At 34.4% G+C, this 17,842-nt stretch overlaps 1 non-coding gene across 1 annotated transcript; it reads left to right on the forward strand.

The window, feature by feature from the left end:
- The first annotated feature begins 12,396 nt into the window (after window positions 1–12,396).
- Window positions 12,397–12,468, forward strand: LOC125846175 (small nucleolar RNA snoR60). The gene has a single exon (XR_007444334.1). It is a non-coding gene; the product is annotated as a small nucleolar RNA snoR60 (small nucleolar RNA).
- Window positions 12,469–17,842: the final 5,374 nt, after the last annotated feature.

Consider the following 17,842-nt stretch of genomic DNA (forward strand, 5'->3'; position numbering starts at 1 on the left):
AATTCTAAGAGCGTACGATCGTGAGTAGTAATATAACCCAACCAAATGGGTTGGGGTCGAGTCCCAAGAGAGCAGTTAACAATCGAGAATCAAATAGTAAAGTAAAACTAAGTTCTAATCAATCACAGCTATAAATATTAACGAATAAAAACATACTAAATCTAATGGTGACACGAATGTCAATTATCAATGGGGGGCTTTGTATTCAACTAATAAAAAAAACAACAAAAATATAAAGATGCGAGATAAGGTAATGGGATTCTTGGGATGTGATAGGAATATGGGATAAAATAAACAATCAGGTAAATGCTATTGATAGTGAATCGCTGAACATTTGTAACTAAGCTAGACTTTAGTGGGGGTAAATTTTATCTCGAACAATTTATCCCGAATCAACTCAATTTCTCTCGAACATCGAGTTATAGCAATTAAGCACAACCTTCGCCTTTGCCCATTCACTCTCTCTCGAGCTTAATATGTGGGAGAAGGCATATGATTCACTCTCTTGAGCTGACCCAATAACCACAGGCTATCGATTTAGTAGTTTTGGTTTTAAGACCTCTCTCTCGCAAGCCAAAAACACGAAGATGAAATTGTATTTGCAACGACAACCCCATTAAGTTCAAACACAACTACTAAATGAAATCACATTTAAACAACAAATAGACTATCAATGAGAAATACCCAATAGTAAATTTAACCCATATTCACAAAATCACACCCCAAGAATTGAGATTTTAGCTAGACATGTAAAAGAGATAGAAATTGATACTGATAAGTTTTTCCATCAAATGGGTACGATAAATAAGGTCTTTAAACACGTCAAGGATGAAGATTGTTCAAGACCCACTTCCAAATTCTTGGAATTGAAAACCTTCAAAATCCCCAAAGCTCAAGAATAATGTTTCCCAAAAACTCTAAAAAATGAAAATGTTTGAGTCTCAGCTCAAGAATACTCTAAAATTCAGTAATAATTCGATAATAAGCTACATATTTAAATGGGTATTTATAGTTTTCAAAAATTTGTGTTGCGAAGGATCATTCGGCGCAGTTAGTAGGGATCGCCGACACACTCGACGATCCGCCCTTTGGTCTGGTTCATCGCCTTTCTACTTTTGCCTTCAACATCCTGGCATTTTGAATCATTGGGCAATATGGTGCTGCTTCGCAGATCTGTTCGGTGACGTGCCGACTGTTCCCTTGCATCGCCGACTTGATCTTTTCCTTCAGGGCTAAGCACACTGGAACATTAGGTGAGATTAAGGCGATTCGGTGACTCATCTAATGCATTAGGTGATCCTTAAGCCTTCATTTCTTTGTTCTTTCAGCCTCTTTGTTCCTTTTTTGCTTTATAGCGTCCATGCTTTGTCTCTCAATTCAAATTCCTAAAACTTAAGGATTTACAACAGTTTTTGAGACAAAATATGCATTTGAGGACACTAAATCTATCAAAATATAGCCCTAAATGAGTCCAAATTGTAGACTCATCAACCATTAGTTGAGAGTTTATACTCATTTCAATGTTTCTGACCTCTTTTTCATGTATTTATCCTTGTCTTGTCCTTTAGCTTCATAGTTGCAAAACATTACAATATCATCATAATAGGACCTAAATAGGTTTTGAGAGCACTAATTGTTAAACTAAAAATGACTCAAAGTAATGGAAATCTACCACTCATCAACACTCCAACTTAAAATTTTTCTTGTACTAAAGTAAATCAAGAACATAATTAGTTCAACGTGTCTACAACAGTTCTTAAATGGGAGATAACATACAAGTGTCCTCACAAAACTACTAACAATCATATGCAATGCTTAATCATGCTTAAAAAGCTTCAAATGATGACTAGTTAGTATCAATCCAAGCTTAAGCTCACTAGTGATCCCTTCTAATGCAAAACATGTTTCAACAAAAGCATTTAAGTCCTCTCACAACAAAAATCATTTCATGCTCTCACAAAGCACATTAATAAAGAAGTTAGGAATTAATACAACTCTAACTCTCCAAAAGAGAAATACATGCAAGCTTTATCCCAACGCTTTGCACATATTTTCCAACCATCATACAACCTAGTTTAAGCAATATCTCAAGGGTATTTTAAGCTTGTAATGGAGCTGAGGGTAAAATTATGGTAAATTTGGCTCAGTGATTTCACCTATTCAATGCAGTGTTGTACTCATCTTCACCTCTTCTCAAGTTCTTTTCATCCTTTTCACTTGGAGACTCAAACTTCAATTTTTCACTCAGTTTAATGGACACCCCTTTCATTTCATCACACTTTCTTTTTCATTTCATTTTCAAACTTTTGATCACTTTTTTTTATAAGTAGGGATTTCTTTTTCTTTTTGCTACAAACCTCAAGGTTGAGTCTCACTCTTCTTTCTTCTTTTTTCACTTGACTTCCTTTTCTTTCATCCCTCCTTTCCAAACCCCATACTTAGGCTTTTGGTCTAAGTTGTCTATCAAAGAAAACAATCATTAGAAAATGATTTATGTGTAAGAAGTTAGGGACATATTTGGCTCAAGAGGTTTCAACAAGGTTGACAACAAATGATTTAGGCTCAAATGGTGCCAATATGGTTGCATACCCTCACAAGGTAGTCACTAAAGGTATGAACATTTGTGTTCCCTCTCATAATTCATTCCCAAGTTCATTTCTTGCATTCACCAAGGATAGACAATTAGACTAACAAGGCAATATCTAGGAATCACCAAGCATGCTTTCAAGAAGAACCTCACCATACATGTAACTTCAAACACAATAAGAAAAGAAAAAAAAGTTGGACATAGAGGATGTCACATCAATGACAAGATAACAAACCAACAGAGCNTTTCTTGCATTCACCAAGGATAGACAATTAGACTAACAAGGCAATATCTAGGAATCACCAAGCATGCTTTCAAGAAGAACCTCACCATACATGTAACTTCAAACACAATCATCTAGAACAACTCTACAAAATCAAAGAGCTTGCATGCGATGTTCATTGTAAGGTTCACATCAATACATAACTAGTCAACACAAGAATAAAAAAGATCATTCAAAAGTAAAGCCATACTGATTTCTTCTTGCAGCATCTACACAAAACACATTTCTCATCATGAGTACTATTAAAGACATCGATATTGGACTCAATCGATCGTCGATCATCAACAATGAAAACACAAACAGTGTCAATCATTTCACATCTCCAAAATCATGGGGCAAAGGATAGACGGACAAAATGAAATAAAAACCACCAAATATTAAAAAAGAAACCAAATATCATAGAGAAAATCAAATACTACAATATCTAAAATAAAATTGAAATAACAAAATACAATCCAAAAAGGGGATTATTGGCACAAATGCCCTCACCTCATAAAAAATAGCTAGCAATGTCCTCAATGCAATCAAAATAAGTATGTGAGGAGAATGAGTGAAAGTTCCCCTGACAGGCTATACTTGTGAAGAACTTATTCCTATGGCTTTCAAGGGATGTCATCATCTCGGGCATCAGTACATGGTACAACTAGAGTGGGAGGTAGCACAGTAGCATCAACTGATGCATCAGTTCCAAGCAAATCAGTGGTAGGAATAGTAGAGCATGAAAGACAGACCCAATAGTACAAACCGTGGAAGTCTCCAGACGAGATCTCTCCGTAGTCGCGTGCACTATTGTTTCCTTTATAACCTACACCTTTGTTAGGGTCTTCACAATCCTTTGCTCATCCTCACACTGGAAAGCATCCTCCTCAGTCTTCTCAGTAGCATCATAATCATCCTCATCATCAATATTTGGCGGCTACTCAACCACAATAGTAGGTACATCTGCTCTCATCTCTGTAGGAGGCACAAACTTAAGCAAAGGAACCTCACTCCATAGCATAGAAATATCGTGGGACCTCAGCTGGTCCACATAAGCACTAAGCGTCACGACCCAGGGGTACCCCCTAGATGCAACAAGGCGTATAAGACCCTGAGAGGCCTCGTACAAGCCACTTAGCATATCATAACATAAATTAATAGATAATGGTGCAGAAATTTAAAACATTTCAATACAATGAAAGTCCTTTATCAAATGAGCGGAAGTCTAACATCATTGCCTCAAACCATCAAAAACAATATGAATAAAATCTTGAGACGCAACCCATACAAAATTACAAGACATAAAAGAAAAGACATAAGAGAAAAAGGGTGATCACATCCTCGAACACAATGAGGACTCACCAAATCTTCACTTCCTTGATCAACAAGAGAGCTAGCCATGAGTGTGAGAATCTATGTCGCCGGACCCTACATTTGATAAGAATGTAGGCAAGAGTATGCGTTAGTACAATTAAGTACTAAATATGATAGCTAGCATAAATAACATAAACATCATGGTTAGTCAATATAAACCATAAGAATAATCATGCACATTCATCAATATCATAATAAGAAAGGAATACTTCTCAAGCAACCTTACTCATCCTTAGTCAAGACTTGGGTCATCACCTCTTAGTCAACTTACCTCATGGATGGTACCTCAAGCAACAATCCAAGCTATTCATTCTTCATAAGATAATTCACATAGTTAATACTTACTTTTAAAGACATGGGGATTCACCTCATTGCCTAACTTTCAAAGGCTAATGGGTATTCAATTTTTGCCTTACTTACTTTTAGATTGCGGGTACTCGCCTCCACAACCTCATCATATGACACATGTACTCTACTCCACATTATTTCATAAGGAGCATGGGTACTCGCCTCCATGTCCATTCAATCATAATAGGAACATAGGATTCACCTATTGTTTAATTCTAAGGAGTATTGGAAATCACCTTATATCCTTCACATATGGAGGTCAAGTGTAGTCGCCTCTAACTTTATCATTTACATAGTCTTTTAGTCTAGATTCATTTTAGGTGAGCAATCCTTTCAACCTAGAATCACTAACGTGAGAAAGCCTTTCACATTCATACATTCATAATTAGGAAATCATGTGGGAAGTATCCCTTCCTCAACAATAATATCAATTACCAACAATTCACATCATAATATTTAATCTTAAAACCCTAGATCTCATGATCATCATCTAAGCTTCATTCTAAAGAAATTCTACTCATAATTCATCAATCCTATAAGGACAAGCCTATACCCACAAAGTTTCCCTTCATGGCATCAAGCCAATTATATCAATTCTAGGCCATAATCATGGTATAGGCATGGATACATGTAATTCAGCTCTAATAACATGTAATTATACTAATTCAATCATAAACAATCATAATCCACTCAATTGGATCTATAATCAACATAACCCACAACATTGGAAGAAATCCTAGCTAGACTTGGGGGAATTCTTCATCAAATTGGGGAATTCTAGGGGACTCCATGGAAGGAAGGATCCCATGGATGAAAAGACCCAAGGCTAGCCCCTAGACGCGACACGACGTACTTGACCCCGAAGGGGTCTCATACAAGCCTTTAGCATCATCATTTACATAAGATATAGAACTAATGCGAAAAAATTCAAAACTTTACAATCGAAGTTCAACTTCACTTTTCATAAAAGAAATCATAGAAAGTCTAGACTTTGTCACATGAACCATCTAAACATATGAATACAAGTTTTGGGACCTAGCCCTTTACATGAATAAAAGTCTCAATATACGAGATACAAAATGGACTAAGAAATAGGAAATCCCGTCCTCAAACTTGAGGACTCACCACAACTTGGAGATAAGCAATCCAAGTCTTCTTCAAAGGAGAGTAAAAGTCACCTAGCGGGAACCTACACTCATTAAGATGTAGAAGGGAAAAAGGTATTAGCACATAATATGTACTAAGTATGGAAATATGCACAAAAACCTTGAAATATGCTTAAAAGGATATTTATGTGAAATATATGCATTTATGAGGTTTTGGAAACCAACTTGCCGCATCAACATTAAATACAAGCCAAAGTCACAATTATACTCATAACATAGTAAATTCATCACCTTAGCAACCCCTAAGCTGTACTTTTGCAATGTATGGTTGGCATCCCATAATACCAACCCTACTAAGCACCCCTTTAGAGATACCGTGGTCAAACATATTACCTTTAGACCTCATCATATTCAATAGTCATACATAAAGAATTAGCCATGTATATCATTTGAATATAAGGAAATTCATTCATAGTAACTATCCATTCAATACACATGCATACATTTATGTCTCAACATAATATAAAAGAACCATCCCATAACCTCCTACCAAGTCTACTTGCGCAATGTAAAAGTGAAGTCTCATACCCCCACTCCTACAAAGTAAACTTACCAAGAAGTCATAGTATAGTTCATGTCTCATTCATTATCTCATTACATAGGGAAGAATAACCATAACCGACATAGACCATATGAGCTACATGGAATCCGGTGTCGTATAACCCCACACCGAAAGAAGGTGTTCTACTTACCTAAGGTAGAACTAAATATATATAGCTATAAGGTGGATCCACTAGCTAAGTCCTATGTTGACACATAGTTATGGGATAGGGAGATTGCTTCTAGAAACTCTACCTCTTGCATTACCGGAGGAGTTTCCATCTCATGAGTTCACTAAGATGACCCAACCTCTTGCATTAACGGAAGGGTCTTTACCTCATTGTCCATATCCACTCGGTGCTAAGCATTATTTCCCAAATTATACATTGATAGTGTTTAAATTGTATCTACATGTGTGAAGGAGATACTTTATCCTTTGTTCAAAACAATTCATCAAAATAGCTCATAGATTCATTAAAGCGAGAATGTACTTTCAACTTTAGAATCAACATTAGTATGTGAGTAGAACTTTCACATTATCATTCATAGTGTTTTCATGAGAATAGACTTTCAATCAACACCATGCATTAATATAATTCTTTACAATGCATACATCATTATGTGTAAGGGGCAAGGGAAGAAAGACCATTCAACAATACCTCACTTGAACCATTGTCATAAAACCTTTACCTTTCAAGTAAATTCCAAGTTCCACTACTACAAAAGGGTCCTTTAGCGGCAATAAAATATGGCTTTAGCGGCAATAACATTTGTCGCGATACTCTATACCGGCCAATGAATTTTAGCCGGCAATGTTGGGGTCGACAAAGGCTTTTGCGGCCATTGTGGGAAATGCTGGTAAAGGGTAGCATAAATTGCCGCTACAAACCATTAACATTTACGACAATTGATTGTGATAATTGTGTTGGCTGCTAAAGGTAATTCATACTGTCTAACTATTGTCTTTTACCATCCATTGATTTAGCCGATAAATCTAAATAAATAGCTGCTATAAGGTAGTACTTTTAATGTCAATTGTTTGCGACAATTGTCTTGGCTGCTAAAGGTAATTCATTCGACTAACTATGGTCTTTTAGCGTACAGTTATTTAGTTGATAAATGTAAATAAATAGCCGCTAAAATATAGTAGTTTTAATGGCGATTGTTTGCGGCAATTATGTAAGCTACTAAAGGTAATTCATATCGGCTATTCGTGGTCCTTTAGCGTTCATTGTTTTAGTTGATAAATCAAAATAAATAGTTGCTAAAAGGTAGTAGTTTTAACGACAATTTTACAATGGTGAGTAATGGCTACAATATCTCTTCTAAAAATATCTTTGTTTTCCCCTTTAACGTCCATTTTATGGCTAATAATTTCCACTGAATTGCCGCTAAATATTAATGTTTAACGGCAATTGTTTAGCCGCCATTAATAATATCTACTACATTATAGATAAAATGTATATATAAAAATCCAACAAACATGTTCGCAAATGAGAGCCTCATAGTAACAACAATTTTCGCTAATGGTGAAAACATATATATTACTATTGATCCATATAATATAATAAATCTCTTTAAATCTAGACAAACAAAAAGAAGTACTAATCCAAAATATGACAATAACAACTTTAAAAAATAAACGTATATTGTTCAAACTATTGATTAATGTCTTCAAATAAGTTTTGTTACTCTTCTTCGAATAATGTCTTTGATTAATATATAAAATTTGAGAACTTCAGATTGTATAACCTGAAATAAAAATGAAATGTGTCAATAGATGAAATCCAAAGTATAAAAATATTGCAAGTAGTGTGACTAATCTGAAAAATTACAAGTAAGAAGCATCCATTTTCATTTTGTGCCATCAAATCAAAGAGACAACAAAATTGAAAAAGTGAATTACTTTTTAGAGGATAAAACACCTATAAATTTGGCTACCCTAAAATCACTACTAAGAAATGTCTACCTCGCTTGCCACATATAAATTTGGTTAAAAGCATAGTACAATCTCTGTGAACTTGCTCGACACATTTTCACTTGATAGTTAGAAGTTTGAAGTTAAGATCAGATTTTTCATGAAGAAAAGAAAAAAAAGTTGGACATAGAGGATGTCACATCAATGGCAAGATAACAGACCAACAGAACAATTATTGTCATCTTGATTATTGAAGAGAAACTAACTAGAGCAGTAATGGAGAACATGATAACAATTGGATTTCTTTAGTTAAAAGATAAAACAATATTTTCAAACTGAAAAAAACAGTATACAACATGTCAACAACTTTGAAGACTTTTCATTAGGAGTGATATTCAGATTGTACAAATAAAGCATGCAAATAATTTCTTTTAATAAATTTTCTCGCGAAATACACATGCTTAATAAAAAAAAACTTTCCCTGTCTTTGAAAAGAATATTCCAATCTGAGATAAAGCAGCATATTTATTTATCAATTTTGTCATCGTCATGCTAGAGAGATTTCAGTAAAGTACTACACAGAAGGACCACCATCTGCAATTTTTAGGTAAAGCGAGTATAATGCCAAATAAATAATGTGGAGTTGTCGCAACCGAATTCTGTGATATTCAAAAGAGAGGATTTTATGGTCAAGTTAGCAGCTAGATGTAAGTATACTTTTGTGGGAAAATTCAGCAATACTATGCCTAAGGTGGAGATGATCATGAGTAAAAACAAAAATGCTCAGGAGAAAAAAGAGCAGACTGGAACTCAAGGGACAGGAAAACAAAAGAGTACTAAAGCTCTGCCTCACACCCAAGAGGAAGAAAACACACAACATGAAGAATAATGGCAAGTACCAAAAACAAAGCAAGTCAAAAATCAAGTAGCAACAGATCAGAGTACTGATGGAGGAAAGATTGCAACTTCATGTCAACACAACAAAGGACTTCACAAAGAAACTCAAGTCCATACAGATATGAATAAGAACCCTTCCCATAACAATTTTATTGATCTAATGTCACATGATCAGCCCATTGAACAACCAAAAGAGGATGAGCAGGACATAGAAAAAGCTCAGGCTGAGGAGAGGCAACAATATAAGAGACTAGTACTGAACCATATCTTAAAAAATAGGATATTATATTAAAAAGCTCAGGTATAAATACTAAGACTCAGACTGAAAAAAAAACAAAGGAAAGAAGACCACATATTTTTTAGAGAATGAAGAAGTTTCCAGATTTTGATTAATGGAAAACACCAAAATAAATAAAGCAACACTTAGAAAGAAAAGAAGACAATCAGATTCCCAGCCACATTTTGAAGACAAAATAGTTCTACCATGTAAAGGACTATACATGTATTTACAGATAAGCTAACAATAAGTAGAGCCAAGTTAAAACAAGATTATGACGAATTACAAACGTAACATCACCTGTTGAAATACAAAAGATATGGACAACACTGAAGTTATGCTAGAACAAAGAGGAATTCTATGAGATTAAACTAAGACAAGTAAAGTCTATAATAATGAATCAAGAGCGAAAGAGAAGATAGCCAAGACTACGAGTGAACAATGAAGAAACATAAATGTACATCTAGTGCATTCAAAATCTAAACCAAACGAACATCAAATAAACTCGAGCAAAACAAAACAGAGATTCAACTAGCTTTTAGAACAAGATTAGGTCACATCAAAGCCAAGAAACTGATTTAGAATAGCATTTCACCATTTCACATACAACAACTCATATCATTCTTTGTTCCAAGACAAATAGAGAAAAGTTCCCTCAAAAGTTGGATAAATGAGATCTCTAACACTTGACCACTCATCATACAAAAGTTGGAAATATACAAACCTAGCTATTGTGTCCAAGTGTCACATGTTCTAAGAGAAGGAAACTTTAACTAACAGAGGTTTTGATTGTGCACGTACTATTCAATACAATAACTCTCCGAAACTCCCATCTAACGCTAAAAAGATCCTGACCACTGATAAATAACAAATTCCAAGCATTAGATTTTAGACGATAAGACAAATGGAACCAGAAAGATAGTCTATACTTGTAGAAGAACTACTACTACTACTACAAAAAATTGCGAGTTCTATTGGCGGACATATCTATTAAAAACAAAGACAAGAAAGACTAGTAATGAAAACTTAAAGAATAACGTTAAATGATAAGATGAGTAGTACCATGAGGTAGAGTAATTTCAGCATTACTAGATATCCTTGATGATTGTGGTACTCCTTCTTGCTGCTATTATTATCAGGAACTGTAAGTATTAAGACATTAGTTAACAATCCTTTTATAGGATAAAAAATTTTCATTAAAAATTCCTAAGACATGTAAAATTTAGTTACCTGTTCATTTGAAGTGCTATTGATATCTTGAGGAAGGGTTCATTAGGAGCATACTTTTGCATGAATTGTCTCATTTGGAGTAATTCTGATTGCAGCTTCTTGTGATTTTGTTTCATCAGATCCATTTCTTCATTTTGTTTTTCCTTTAACTCAGTTATTTCTTGTTCTAACCTTTGTACAATCTCATTAGATGAATATTCTACAACAATATTTCTACGAAAGATTTACTACCCCATAGAATTGAAGGAGTTGTACCAAGTCCTAAACCACGAACATACCCACCCTTCTCATTTCCCAACACTTTAGAATACACATCACCTTCCCAAGCAATATTGTGAGGAGGTTGGTCGATAGATCTTTCATTATTGCTCATCCTTTCATTTATCATGTCCTAATCATAGAATACACAATAAATCCATTTTGAAATTGGCTTATTCACTTGTAATATTTATTTTTAATTGTTTCATGATTTAAAAATAACATTAAGAAGAAATCTTACGATTGCCTTGGCAAAATCATCATTTAGTGGTCTACCATTTTTTATCAGTTTATAAGAAAATTTCTGCTCGTGTAGGCTTTATTCCATTTTCATCCTAAGCAATAGAATTGATATCAGATATGCGTGACAAAAAATCTTTAAAAATATGTTTCACAGATTTACTTGCTCATGCATCAATGTTGTTATACTTTTGGATCCTCCTGTGTGAGGTATCTTTTGATTGACCCTATTGTTTCTATTTGCTTGGGTACGCTTCTGTTGTTGAAATATTTAAATAATATCTTACAAATTATAAAAATAATGTAGCATAACTAAAATCACCACATAGTTAAAATAAGAAAGTAGGTGTGATTTCAAAATTTGTTTATACCTTTGCTTTATCAGAAAGACAATAAGAGACTAGACCACTCCATTGATCTCTCAGTATGCGATTTGATCTATTTTTCTGCAAAGAGTCTTTAGTCTTATATTTTACATATACTCACCTTTAATTTCACACTTGTAGTCTTTCCATTTCTTTCCTAGTGACTTTAAGGCAAACACTTCTTCACGTTTTGGAAAAGAAAACTTCTTCTGTAAAATAAAAGTCAATATATTGTTTCACATCCATCTTTTATTTCTAGAATTGTTCATGGCGTTCAAGATATGATTTTATTTTCTACAATTATTGTAGGAGCTGAAAATACGTTAGTAAAAAAAAGAGAAAATTAATCAAAAATGTATTTCAGATAAAATATCCATCCTATTAGTACATAGGGTGCAATACATGAGATGACCGTCAACATGTTTGGTATCTTCCAATGAAGTCCAAAGATAATCAATACCTTCATTTGTTAATGAATAAGCAAGATCTTTAGGCACCCTGTTTCTAGCAGATAATGTTTCTTGAAGCATGTTACCAAATTTCATGTATTTGTGTATTTGTGAATTTGTGTGTATTAAGTTTCCACGGTGTTGACAATATTGAGGTACCCTCATAAAAATAAATCTAATACATTTAAGATTACTTGACCTATTGACATTACAAAATTTAACACAGAAAGAAGAAAGGATCATCATCGAACAAAGCTAGCTAGATATAAATATCGGGACTAAGAGACATCATGGGTGATGCAAAAACTGAGTTTCTGATGTACTATTTATGTATGGGATGTTTGAAATTTTTAACCTTTGCCTTTGCATTTTCCTTTCTAATGCACTATTTATTGAGTTCTTACATTTGTTTCATGTTCAACTTGGTGCTGTATTTCTGAAATTGTGTTCCAGAGATTTTTTTTTGTTCTTTGACTTTAATTAAAAATCACATGATGAGTTACTCGGATTTTCCTTCAAGACATAATGGGTGATGCAAAAATTGAGTTTTTGATGCACTATTTATTTATGGGACGTTTGGAATTTTTATCTTTGCCTTTACATCATTTGCTATTTGTTTCTGCTTCAAGAGGATGGAGTCTAATTCTTTCCAGCTTTATTGTAATAATAACTATTGGGACGAGGATTTTTATGGCTATGTTAATATGTTTCGTTTCAATATTCCGTTGAATCACAAATAGATTGTTACTTAGATTGGTGTTACATTTTTGATATTAACTTTTATTAGTTGCATTTACCTGCTATGTTTGTAAGTGATTGTCTATCTGTTTGTCTGCTAGAGCTGAAACTTTTGCAATGCTTTTAAGCACAAGAGAAATTTATTTTTGCTTCTTTTTGGGATCTTTCCAATGGATACATGAAATGTATTTTGGTTAATTTCCAGTGGATCCATGAAATTAAGAAATGTTATCTCTTAATTCCTAACTAGTTGCTGCTTAGAACTTTATATAATTTATTTTTTCCATTTGGAAACAGAGAAACAAGTTTATGACATTTTTTGCTCAATGCTCATAGAGTACAAAGGTATAAAGGTGAAGCACTGATTGGAGAGGTATGGAGGTTCAGAAGATCAAAGAGTGGAAGAAGGTGATTGATGAAGAGTGAAAGAAATGTGCTAATTTCCACTTCCCTATTTTTATGCAAAAGTTGAACTCTCTCGCATGAAATATCACAGAGAAACAATGTCTCCAGCTCTATTATCATGGTACTATTGAAAAATATACTAGAAACTCATAGGCTTTAATGATCAAACTCTCTAGGAAATACTGCCATAAAGATAAATAGAACAGAGAATGCTACAATAGAAAAAAGTCAAGTCCTTAATTCCCTGGAAACAAGCTTGGGATTTAACTATGAGAGTATCAGACGATCAATTTGAGTTATAAGTGAAATTCCTACCATTAGAAACATAAAGCATCAGCTTCTGCAAAAAAAAAAAAGATTTGGCATCTAGTCAACTACAACCGTAATTGGGGACTACATACATGATCAATAGTTCATTACACTCATCTAACACGTATCATGTAATCTTATCAATCACCCTCTATTGTTAGCTAAGATAATTCTCTTTAAGGGAGCAAATTTGTACTGAACAATCTTTACGCTGGTTCTCTGTAAAATTTGTGCAACTATAACTCTGTTATGGAGATTTTCTCTTTGTTCAGTAAGGTCAAAACTTCATCAATGACATTTTGTTATGGAGAAGTATGGAGGTTCAGAATTTCAAAGACTAGAAGACAAAGGGTGATTTTCAAGTATCACATGTTCTAAGAGAAAGGAACCACCTTGCCAATTTTTTAACTAATAGAGTTTTTGTTTGTGCAGGTACTATTCAATACATTAACTTTGAGGAACTCCCATCAGAAACTAAAAAAATTATGAAACCACAAATTCCAATAATTTGATTTCAGACGATAAGAGAAAGGGAAGCAGATTAAATGGGTATTTCTAATACTGGGTTTGGGGCTGATCAACAATAACTCAATAAGCTACAGGTCCAAACACTAAAGGCATACTGAAAAACGCATAATGAAGTACTTATATAGGTTTTTACCATAATTCCATTTTGACAGCTTGTTTGTGGATTCTATTGTGATTGTTTTAATGTGTGGTATCAGTCTCCTCAGAAGTTCAATCTGCTATAATCAAAACAATGAAAGTCACAAAAGAGACACTTTGAATATATCTTATGTCAACAATTAAGGATTATCGACCAACTTAATCATCAGCTTCATCTGGATTCAGTTCTCCTCAAGTTTGAAAGAGAATTATTTTGGGTAAGATGTCACAACACCTGGTGGGGGATAGTCAATGTTTAGTCAAACAATGGAATGAATGAAAGACAAGGCCCAAGCAAAAATAAATATGGCATTCGTGATGGTTCATTCAGCTAAAAAATAGCGCACAATAAGATAAGTGAAGCAGCCCAGACAACCAAGGATAATATGAGTAGAGAAGGTCAAGCTACGAAGGATAAGGCAGCTTGAGCAGCTTAGACAACTCAATGAAGACAACTAGAGCCAATCAAGCTACTAAGGCGAAGGCCAATGGAGCAGATTAGGCTACAAAAAAGAAGGATTTAGAAATAATGGAGTAGACATAAGAAACGACTCAAGCTGGTGAAAACAAAGCTAAACGAATCTTGTACCAACCATGACCTATGGTGTTTCTGATGTTGTGTAGCACATTTTTAGCCTGGCTGACAGTTATGAAGATCCTAATGTCCCAAAATACAAACATTATATCAATAGGTGCCCTAGTCGAGTTTTTTTACTTCGATAGCTTTTTAATTTGTTTCGTGATGTATTGAGATTCAGATACTTGTGTATCTTGTGTTACGAAACTACATGTTTGTTCATTTAAAGATCCCCCCTTCCTTCGAGGGGATACAATCTATAAATAGATGATGCTGGAGGTCTACTAACTTTGTGCTTGTTAATCATAACCAGATCATAGATGCCTCAAGTGTACTATTTTATTCATTGTATGGTAATGTTTCATATTTTATGGCCAAAAAATAGATATTCTAATAAACGTCTAAAACAGAAAATTAAATGAATAACAAGAGTATTAAATAAAAGATTCAAGGACAAATGCTAAACCTACCACAAATTAGACCAAAAGGTTTAAAAAATGCTTCTAGTTACGGATAATCTCAATAACAGAGAGCTCATATAGTCAAAACAAAAATTGTTGTACAAACATGAATCTAAACAATAGTGAATCTATGTAATCGCTAAACTTGAAATTTTCAAAAAAGAGATCTTAAGACGAGTCAAAACAAAACAATTATTTCTTTGTACTATTTCTTGTATTCACAATAGAACTTTCGAATGATTATAAGTTACAGATGAACTAAAAGCCACCCGCCTTAATATATTAACAACCACACACCTTAATATAATAGCCACACACATTAAAGTATATTATCAGATGAATTGATTTAATCAATTGCAATCAAAATAGTAGCAGCCAGAGATCACAAACGCAAAAACACTACTTTTACGAATTTCAAATCACTTAGAAATCACAGCTAATACGTAAATATTGATTAGTTCGTCAAGTATATTTTCTCTTTTCTTCTTAGTTAATGTGTGAATACTCATTAATGAACATAATAGAAAATAAATAATGGGGATAAATTCATAACGAAGATGTACAGAGCAACAAGGGTAATAGAATACGATAAAAAAAGAGGAGTGGAGATGAGTGACCTACAAATCTGAAAACTTTGTTTTTCCTGGACGTATTTCCTGCAAGTAATCTATAGCTGCTGGACGTCGCTGCTGCAAGTTGATATATGCTGCCGGAAGGTTGCTGCTATGAATGAATATATGGTGTTGCACGTCACAACTCTAAGAGATTTAGGATACATAATTCTTATGTGTGTGGGAGATCGTTTTAGGAAATTTTTCCTTATTTGAAGCGTACATAGGGTTTTTTTCTAAGTAATGTTTTCCTTATTGCCTAGGAGTTCTTTTTTTCCAGATTTTGGAGAATGGTGGGAAAATAAATAATTTAGAGAAAGTAGGAGTTTTTAATTTTAGAAAAAAAAGGCTTTTTGGCAGCTATTGTTTGGAATTTTTACTAAAAGTGTACTTTTTCCCGGCCATTATACATTAGCCGCTAATAGATAGCCTCTCATGTAGGAGTTTTTAATTTTAGAAAAAAGGCCTTTTTGGCGGCTATTGTTTGGAATTTCTACTAAAAGTGTACTTTTTCCTAGCCATTATACATTAGCCGCTAATATATTGCCTCTCATGAATACATTACCGGCCATTTGCTTATTGCCGCAAAATAATTGTTGCTAAAGTTCATATTTGTAGTAGTGTTCATATATGATGAGTCCACAAGTTGGACTCATTTAGGGCTATACATTGATAAATTTAGTTTCCTCAAATGCATATTTTTTCTCAATAATTGATGAAAAACCTTGAGTTTCAGGTATTTGGAGTTTGAGACAAAACATGAACACTATTGGGCAAAAAGGAACTAAGCAGCTGGAAGAATGAAGAAAAGACAACCTGATGATCGCCAAACCATCTTGGCGATTCACCAAGTAACCATCAGCTCACCTAAATGTTCCAAAGTGCCCAGTTGAAAGAGAGAGGAAAATGAAAACCTGGAAGTCATCGAAGTCACTCTGCGAGTCGCTAAATTGGCCACCAAACCGCCGAAAGTTATAGAACGCTGGAGCAAAAACTGGGAAAAACGAAGGCGAATAGCATCCTCACTCGCCGTTCCGCCGACCCATTTGGCGTCAGATGACTTGGTCGCCGAAAGTGTTGATGCAGATTTTAAACGAGTGCTGAGTGGCGAGATAGAATTAAGGAGGGCGATGCGCGGAATGAATCGGCGACCCCTATCAGTATCACCTTAAGTTATAGTGATTCAGATCAAGAATTGATGAAAATTGAAGGCAAGACAAAGAACCATCGGCGAGGCGCCCATCGTTCGGTGATTCCTACTAACTGCGCCGAGTGGTCCTTCGCAGCACAAATTTGCCAACACTATAAATACTTGTTTAAATTTCTAACTTAATATCAAGCATTCTATTATCAAACTTTTATAGTGTTTTTAGAGTTCTTAGTTCTAAAGGGTTTTTAGAGACTTTGTTCTTGAACCTTGAAGACTTGAAGGGTTTCAACTCCAAGAAATTGGAAGTGGGTCTCAAATATTCTTCATCCTTGATGTGATTAAAGCCTTTATTTGTCATACCCACTTGATGGAAACACTTGTTGGTAACAATTTCTATCTCTTTTTCATGTCTAGCTCTACCCCAATTCTTGGGGTGTGATTATGTGAATATGGGTTAAATTAATTGTTGGGTCTTGCTTGCTGATAGTTTATTTGTTGTTTAGATGTGATTTCATTTAGTAGTTGTGTATGAACTGAATGGGTTTGTAGTTGCAAATACGATTTCATCTTAGTGTTTTTGGCTTACTCGAGAGAGAGGTCGTAAAACTAAGACTACCAAATTGATAGCCGGTGGTATTTGGTCTACATGGGTTCAGCTCGAGAGAGTGAATCCTAGTCCTTCTCCCACACATTCATCTCAAGAGAGTTAATGGGCTAAGGAAGAGGTTGTGCTTAATGCGGCAAGTCGGTGTTTGATATAAACCGATTTAATTCGGGGTAAGTTGTTCGAGAGAAAGCTTACCCCCAATAAAGTCTAGCCTAGTCACAAATGTTCAATAATTTAGTATCAAAAGCACATATCGATAGTCTAGTTTATCCCGTATTCCTATCACATCCCAAGAATCCCGTGTCCATAACTCGCATCCTTTATATTTTTGTTGTTTTTGTTTATTAGCTAATACAAAACCCACCATTGATAATTGACGCTTGTGTCACCTATTAGATTTAGTATGT

This window comes from Solanum stenotomum, chromosome 11 (assembly GCF_019186545.1).
Source record: "Solanum stenotomum isolate F172 chromosome 11, ASM1918654v1, whole genome shotgun sequence".
Taxonomy (NCBI): domain Eukaryota; kingdom Viridiplantae; phylum Streptophyta; class Magnoliopsida; order Solanales; family Solanaceae; genus Solanum; species Solanum stenotomum.